Source organism: Haliotis asinina, chromosome 2, assembly GCF_037392515.1.
Source record: "Haliotis asinina isolate JCU_RB_2024 chromosome 2, JCU_Hal_asi_v2, whole genome shotgun sequence".
Classification (NCBI taxonomy): Eukaryota; Metazoa; Mollusca; class Gastropoda; order Lepetellida; family Haliotidae; genus Haliotis; species Haliotis asinina.
The window spans coordinates 1,059,731-1,068,847 of NC_090281.1; positions in this window are offsets into that span (position 1 = coordinate 1,059,731).

A 9,117-nucleotide genomic window follows, 5' to 3' on the forward strand; every position below is an offset into this window, starting at 1 on the left:
TGAGCTTGTAGAGATTTTTCTCAAAATCACTGGTGGCTTTTTTTCGTAGGTCTGTGTTCATTCTGATGTAGGGCTCCATCCATGGGCTCTGGTCGAACATGAGCACCCTGTGTATTTTGGTTAGCCTCATACCCAACGACAGGTACAGCTGTAGGTTGCGATAGTGAACGATGTACTTGGTCTTATTCATTAAGTTAGGAACGAGTTTTTCAACGTCTGTCACACGCCCACCTAACAAGTTATGTTGGTACTCAGACATCCAGTCTGGGTTAACCCTCATACGTTCGGGGGCCAGGGGGTAGCTGTTGTGTGATGTGTGTAATTCCTTGGTATACTCTAAGTCAACCTCGAGGATATACCCTTTGTTCGAATCTGGTGCAACCCCCATAACATCAACGTGGGGTACCCATTCGAATCCCCCTGTAGGTAGATACTGGCTCATGGCCCAGCCGTACAGGTTGTTTGCGTCGAGGTAGAGAATGTGATTGGTTGGCTTGTTAGGATCGTAACCTTTCACGTATTGATTATTTGCTTTCGCGTATCGTTTGGATGCCATGGAAATCCCACCTCGCAAGCCTTTCTCAATGAATAGGTGCATGTCGTAATCTGTGAGCAATTCCAAATTAACTCCGGTCTTTTTAAGCATGGTGTCCCACGACAGACCTGGGCTGGTGTAATACCATGCGGGGTCGAGTTTATACTGCTTGAAACACGTCCGCCTAAACGTTTCAAACACGTCGGCTAACAGCAGTACATCTGTCCTCAAGTACAGGTCGTGATAATCACCCAGGTTCTTACAACCCAGTTTATTCCATACGTTAGTCGTGTGCGAGTAATCATCTCGTGAGACGGACGCCTCATTCAGCTTGCTATAAAAGCAGTCAATAGGGGGTAGTCTGGTCTCGGTGAACTTGACCCAACTATCCATGTACTCATAGGGGTACACACCCTTCCTCATAAGCAGGGGTCTAGTCTCGGCGTCTGTGTATCTATCGGTGATAGGGAATGTATTGTTGGCCTTGACCAGATTGTCGAGTGACGACAGGAGGAACTGAAACGAGTCAATGAACCTAAGTCCGTTTAAGCTGAAGGAGATGTATCTCTCCATGTTGTTGGGGATGCACGTTATATTACCATCGATTTTCGCGATGGCCTGCATGATCAAGTGTGAGTCGTACCCTCTCAAGTTGTGAAAGACAACGGGGATGTTTATTGTCTTAGGGTTGATTTTAAGCTTGAGGTTGCACGCGCTGTGAGCGGCGCCTCTATACTTACCAGTTATGTGGCAGTGATCTCTCACCGAATCACCGTTTAGTGGTGAGTCACACACATGACAGTTAGTGCTACTAGCGTGAGCTAGCCTGTCGACTAGGGTCATACGCATGGGAGCGATTTTATACAATGCATTCCTAATAATTTTTTCTTCCTCCTGCAAACACTTTAGAAACCTTTCAGCCGCGTCAGGGCCCCTATACACTACTGGAGCTTTCGTTTCCCCGTCACAACGGACGACAATGTATCCAAACCCACAGGCTTTATGCTCTTGTGTGGGGGAATCCCCACCCACAACTAAGGCTTCGAAGTCGGCGTATATGATATAAGGCACAGACATTTGGTTCTTGTGGTTACTGAATTTTAGGATATTATCCCCTTCCTTAGGCATGTCGACTCGTATGGCCGTCTGCCCCATACCTTGACAATCATCCCGGTGGGATTCTAATAAATCAGCTCGTGTGAAGCCATGTAGGCATCGTTTACAGAAGTGGGTCTTTTCTCTGTGTGCCAATTGGTCATACAACAGCCTGCTAAAGTGTTTTATCCATGTGTAGTGATACTTGTCACCTCGCTGGATCATGAATATATTGATAACTTGGCGATCCTTCACCGGGCTGACCCTGTGTACTATTGTTGTGTTACCTTCATGCCCAAAGACATTTATAGCCTGATTATTCTGTTGTTCTGTTGTTAGTGATCTGGGATATGGGGGTGGGTTCATCTATACCATCCCAGTTGAGCCCATCATCCTGAGGATAATAAGAAGGCCTGTTCGGATTAGTGTCAGCTGGAAATAAGGCTGACCTGATAGCTAACCTCAGGCAATCGTTTCCTCTATTCTTAACGTTTACTATGGCATTTTTGTTCCTATAGTAGGGGGGCAAGGCTAGGTATGACCCGCCTCTGAACGGCACGTAGTTAGCTATGTCTAGATAGACATTATCGATTTTATCTACAGCCCACCCGGACCCCAAGTGTGTGTAGCGTTCTAGGTTTTCTCGTATCTGCTGAAAACTGGCATCGATTGATGTATCAATGGTCTCTGTATGTGTGACGACCTCTTGTTTACCTCGGAAGTAAGGCTGAACATATTCAGTGGTACTCCCAACCTGCTTATCGAGCGACATTTTCACTGTGATCTGAAACTTGATACTTCCTAGGTTATTTAGTTCCTGGTTGACCTTATCAGCTATCAGAGGCTTGATATCTGTAATGTCTATGTTTCTATCAACGTGCATGCGCCAACCTCTCAAATAGTTGTCTACAGCGCGCTCAGTGCGCACGAACTGTAGGTCAATAGCTCTATTCTGTCGTAATAATTCTACAAGCTGTGGTTTTCTCATACGGGAATACCCGCCTAAACCCAAATCGTGTGCCTCGGCTTTCAGTTGTTTTACAGTGGGAGGTTTTGCTACGGGGGCATGTGATAACAATGCGGTTAACCCGGCTCTCCCCAGGTTTGAATAACCCGTGTATCCAAGCTGTTTTGCTTGAGCTTTTAATTGTTTTACCGTAGGAGGGGCTTCTAAACCTAGTAATCTCAACAATGCTGACTTCCGCATTCGAGAATACCCGATCACACCTCTCTGTTTTGAGACCCGCTTCAGCTCGCGCACAGTAGTCATAGTGTTTACACCTAAGAGAACCAATGTCTAATTGGTTCACAGTAAAGGGAGGTAACCCTTAATAAAAAATATGTGGCTGTTCCTTGTGTAAAACATTTAATTGGAGTCTATCTTGAGCAGTCGCCTACGTTCTTTTATGTAGCCTTTTTTATTCTCGTAGATGAGTTGATGTCTGACTACGTTCGCTCCGTGAGCTTTACATAGACAGTAGTGCCCTTTAACCCCGATACCACACACAGAACACGTGTAGTTAGGACTTCCCATATGGAAACAACAGAACCCCTGATTCCTGCATTTCCTACCACAGGCCTCGGTCTTCCCCATAAGTATGTATTCGCATCGGTATGGAGCGGGTCTCATGTTTACTTATATAGGTATTTAATTTAATTGCTTCGCAACCAACGCAGTAGCTGCTATACCCAACACTATGAAGCCCAGTTCACGATTCATTTGTCCCTTGGATGGTGTGTAGTACTGAGCGAGTGTGGGTTTATTGAGCGGTTCCAATCGTTTACCAGTTAGTAGGTAGTATTCTTTCATTGCTTCATCGACATCGTTGAATGTTTGAACGGCATGGTTTTCACGCGTGAGTTGTTCGTTAATAAAATCGAACCTCTGGAGGCGTTTTTTAGCGTACTCGGCCTGTGCCCTTTGTAATTTCTCAGTAGCGAGATCGTGCCGCTTCCTTTCTTCCTGTATTTCAGCCGCGTTGTCATCTCGTAGTTTCGAGAAGAGGAAATTACTCCCGGAAAATGCCAGGGCATTCACTAACGCCCCACCGGCCATCATAGCTATCGTGGCCATCCTATATTTATTTCATTATATTTTCAGGTATTATTCCTTGTTTTACTAGGATGTCTTTTGTGGCCATCGCCATACCAAGGTTCATTATGAGCATACCCATATCCTGCAGGTTGAAATCTAACTTGATAGTTGGTTGTTTAAGCACCATTTTAGTCAACCGAGCGTACCCTACGGCTAGACTGGCGACCACTGTGGCGTGGTATGCGTCGTTGACGAACGTTTTCCCCTCAGACATTATGTATATGATATAAAATATTAAAATTATAACATGATATGCGGGTCGACTGTGGGGGTACCCCCCACACCCCCACTGTTGGGGGTTACCTCACTGTTGGGGGGTACCTCACGGTGAGGGTTTCCCTCACTATATAACCACGAGATAGCCAAGGCAGCAGTTACGCCTACAGCCAACAACAGTCGGGTTGGGTTGGTCACTGTAATAATTTTATGTTGGTTACACCACCGTTTTTTACCGGCAGCTACTCTCTTAGGATTCTTCTGCCTGGTTACTGTTGGGGGTTCCTGTGAAGGGGTCTCCTCCAGTGGAGTTTCCCTCACTGTTGGGGGTGTGGGGGGTACCCCCACTGGGGTTTCCTGTGCAGCATCCATCTATACTATTATTATTATTCTTTCTCTCAAATTGACAATGCTTTGCCGTGATAATCGCCGCCGTCACTGGAGCCAACAACATGCCATATTTGTGGTACAGCTCGCAGCTGATAGAGCTCACGGCGTGTTCGATAAAAGGGTCTTTCTCGAGGTCTTCCCACAGGTAAAGTCGGCGCTCTGGTGGAATGGGAAGGAAGTATGACACAATACCGGTGTATATCTGGGTCATAGCCGATCCTATTGTCTTTGTCATTTCTGCTCCGAGCCGGGACTCGTATCTAGTGTACAGCTTATCGATTTCTTCGGCTGACATTTTGTGAATTTTATCCGGAGTGTAGTCTCCAAAGTAATGTTTGGCTTTGCCGCCAACAGCCAACGCCACCAGTTTCTCTCGCTTATCATCAGTGGGGGAGACCCCCACAGCCCCAGGTACCAACTGTTCGAGTAATTCCTCACACTCCATCTTATAATATAACAAGTAAGATTTAGTTTTAACTATATAATACCCGATGCAGACAAAACACAGAGAAATGAAGGTTAAGTTGCACACGACAAACACTTCGAATATCATAGCTATACTTAGCATTTGCTTAGCTTTAGCTTAGCTTTGCTTAGCTTTGCTTAGCATACTCTATATGCTACTGGTTGGTCAGTCTTGAGCACGAGCTTAGCGTGTTTAGTTTCAGCGAGCTGTTTCTTCACCCGTTCCCGTTCTAATTTGCTCATCACATCGTTCTCTCTCAAACACTCCTCGAACGAATCCCTGTCCTTGCAGTGAAATAAGGCCACCCATCGCGTCTGCTCCCTGAGGTCTTTCAACACCGAGTTGAACTTCTGCGTTAGCACCCAGACGCTGTGATTTGCATGCCGGCCGGAGAAGGCCAGGTACGATAGCATGTCTCTCTTTTTTGTTATCTCGCGATTAGCGCTGCAGTCGTCCAGTATGAACAGCGTCGGTTCCCCTTTAAATTTCTCGTGAAGAGCTTTCAACCAGTCCTGCAGGCGTGTTCCAGGGTCGATTTTGTGTACGTCCGGGTCCGTCATCACCCAAGGTCGCGCGTACGTTTTATTCATGCTCAGAGTAGGGCACATGATAACGATGTTATCGAACACATCCTTGTAGTAACCCTCCAACATATGCAACACGAAAACGGTCTTCCCACAGCCAGTCTGCCCGCACACTATGGCGCAGTGTGGGTCAGTGGGGAGGTCAATAGATGGCTTGCACGAATCTCCCATTGTCTATATTAAGTTGCGCGTCCATAATAACGTACAGATATAATTTCAACTTACCAGCGGGTTGAGCCTTCTTAGTAATCTGGATGGTTATCCCTTCGCTGCCGTTATCTATACGGCGCCCGCTACCGTGCAGTTTATCATCATCCGTGGATCGCATGTCCAACCATAGGGCGTACTTGGTGGTCAGGTATTCACCGATCTGCACGGAGCCGAGGTCCAGGTCCTTTGTTATATAATGTGGGGTCCCCACTGGTAGCTTTTTTATCTCATCCCACTGCTGGTGTGGTCTCATACCATGACTGAACAGCTGGTTGGGCACGCCCTCGATGGTCACTTCCACCTTTTCAATCTCGGGGTTGAAAAACTTCTCGCTGTCCCTCCGGAATGGCTCGTAATCCTCCAGGGGGACGACCAGGATACCTTTCATCGATCGCGCCGGCACGTTCAGGTTGATATTCCACACAGTGTCGCTCTTATCTCGCACGACTGATCTATGCCTCAGTACGCGATCGTACAGGATAGCCATCTTTCCAGAGTACTGGCTTCGAACCTGCCTGGCCAGCTCCGGGCTAGTGACCATGTCGAACTCCAGAGAGATGTTGTCTATGGCATAACTGGCCTCATCACCGTTCGGCGTACGCACTACTTTGCTATAGTCGTTAAACGTGAGCTCGTATTCGAGCCTATCACCCAGCGTGGCCTGGTAAAACGGCGCGTGTCCAGTGAGCAACTCGAAGTCGAGCTGCACGCAGAATCGATTCCCGTAGGCTCGAGCGATGGCCTTTTCACCGTCCGATAGCTTGTCTTGCTGGTCTGGCGTGAAGGCATACCCTATGCGCAACCGGGTAGATTTGCTGATACCCTGGTACACATCATTGACTCGTTCTCCCTCGCTTTTCCAGAGATCCCCGTAGCAGTGAAACACGTCGCTGTCGTCGATACTCAGCACCTCGTTACCGCTGATCTTGACGGTCGTTTTCTTGATGATAGCTCGACCCACGTTCCGCACTAGCTCGCGTTTGTCGTTGTCGGAGGTCAACGTGATATTGAACGCCAGTCGAACAGTGCCTGGTACAATAAGGTCATTCTCACCAAGGTTTGGAAATCTAACCAGCAGAGTTTGATTCTGGTCTATCTTGCTGGGATTGTTGGTGATGGTCACCGACTGACGCACGGCTCTGGCTCCTAATGGCTCTCTCAATCTTCTGAAAGGATCTAATTTTCTGCCGTACATTGTTATATATAAACGAAATATATTTTTAATACTAAATAATGGCTGAAGACATACCTATGGATGATATGTGGGATTATACTATGGATGATGCAGAGGCCGAGCAGGAGACCTCATTCAGTACTGGCCTACAGCCGGCTGTCGACGAAGTTGAAGATATAAACAACATCAAGCTCTCACTCGTGAAGGAAGCCGTCGACAGATTTTATGATGGTTTAAAAAAGGATAAAAATTACGTAGAGCCGTTGGGGCGAGACTATACCAAGTTTTTTGTTGATAACGATGGCAAGCTGCGTTTGCATAATTACCCGGAGATCGATCTCATGAAAAAATACACGAGAGAACCGCTTACCTTAGCAACATTGGTCAGGAAACATAAGATTGACTTTGTCCGCGAGGAACTAGGTTTCACAGAGTACGGTGGCGCGCGACCTAAGATTCCTCCGAAGGCCCGTCAAGATCTGGAAGGCATCAGGGACGCCACATCGGTTCAAAACATGACTTATGATATTGAAAAGGTGTTGGACGACTACAAGAACAAGCCCTTCCCGGGCCTCGAAATTACCTTTCGGGAACTGAAGGGGTTGGACCTGTTGATGCAAACCATTCGTGGTCAGCTCTGGAAAAGCACGGCCAAAATGAGTGAGATAGACGACCGCATCGCCTATGAAAAGAAAAAACTCGGTGAAACTGAGGACGAGTCTATGAAAGCCACCATCGAGGAACGAATACGTAATTTGGAAGATGAAAGGCAGACCTGGTTGGAGACAGCGTCCGGCTACAAAGAAAAGCTTCGATCCCAGACCAACCGTGTGCGGGAAACCATCAATCAAGTCCTCTACCGAGACACCACGTTAGCAGACAGGATTCGGATATTGTTCCGGGAGCAAGGGATCACCATCGCCAGCATTCTGACTGCATTGGGTTTCATCATATCAACCCTGGTGGTGTCACTGACAGGGGGTACCCCTGTGGGGCCTGCCGGCGGCGGAACTCCAAGTGGCGGTGGTGTTAAAGACTGGATAAAAAAACTCGGGGAAGGCCTAGCTAAACTGGCTGGTAAAGCCGCCGAAGCCCTTCCCGGCATCCTGGGTAGCATCGTCTCGTGGTTGTTGGGCGGTCAGGCTAAAACTGCCACGTGGCTCAGTCAAAACCTGTGGGCAGCCATCGTCGCCGTGACGGGTCTGGTGTACGTAGCGGCTAAGAAATCTTTAACCAAATAAGTCCCAAAGCTACCCCACCAACCACCAGGGCCGTTTTACTATCAATATGCTGCTGATAGGAGGCCTGAATATGGGTGTGTGTGGGGGGTACCCCCACATGAACTTTAGACTCCGGGGGTGGCGCCACTATACCTGTTTCACGTGGTGGGATGTGTGGGATATAGGGGGTGTTAATATCGGGGTTGATACCCAACTTTTGATCCGCCGTGGCTATGACTATTTTGTTGTTATAACCCACCACTTTTTTTACTCTCAGTTGCATATCACTCGGAGCCATGTACAGCCCCACGCCGAACACGTAATTGACTTTCGATCTGGCGTATTCTAACACGTTTTGGTAACGGTCGATGGCCCGCGGGAGATCAACTGGAGAATTGATAGCATCCTCAACGTTGGAACGAACTGTTTCTGAGCGTCGTAAGCAGTTCCCTTACCGAGGATGTTGGAACGCGTCATCGACTGCGCACCCAACAGCGCCCACACGTACGTTCGAATCGAGTCGTTCAACCTGGCTACCCCGGCATTAGTAAACCCTTTCGACGTGTCCAGCATGAACATTTTCCACCCGTCTGCGGTTGACTGCTCCACTTTCTGGATTATGAAAGCAACACCACCTTCAAAGTCCATACGATCATCCCTCCATTCATTACTCGACAAAGCAAAGTCCTGCCTAAGTATACCTCGTTTCACTAAATCATCACTTGCATCTTTCACTGGTTTTGGTCCATATTTGGTAGGTTTAGGAACAATATCATCTAATGCATGGAAAAAATTCTGAGTACTAAACATTTTTCGTTTCATAAAGTTTGTTAGTAAATCTTTCTTAAATGCTTTTACTGAGAGCCCATCGCTGTAAGGAATACCCAACCCGTGGTTCAGCCCCGGCAAACGCCAATCCGTCTTCGGGTTTATTTCGAATTCATTGCAAATACGTTCGTAGGCCCGTCTATCGTACGGGTTGTTTGTTGCGTCCCACGCTTTGTCCTGTGGGAGGGGGGCGCTGATCTCTTTAAGGATACGTCTGACCTGGTAGTACACGTGGAACTTGAACACAGACTGACTCAGCGGTCCACGCCGAGTGTCGGTCAATGCCACACCACACCCCGTTGTA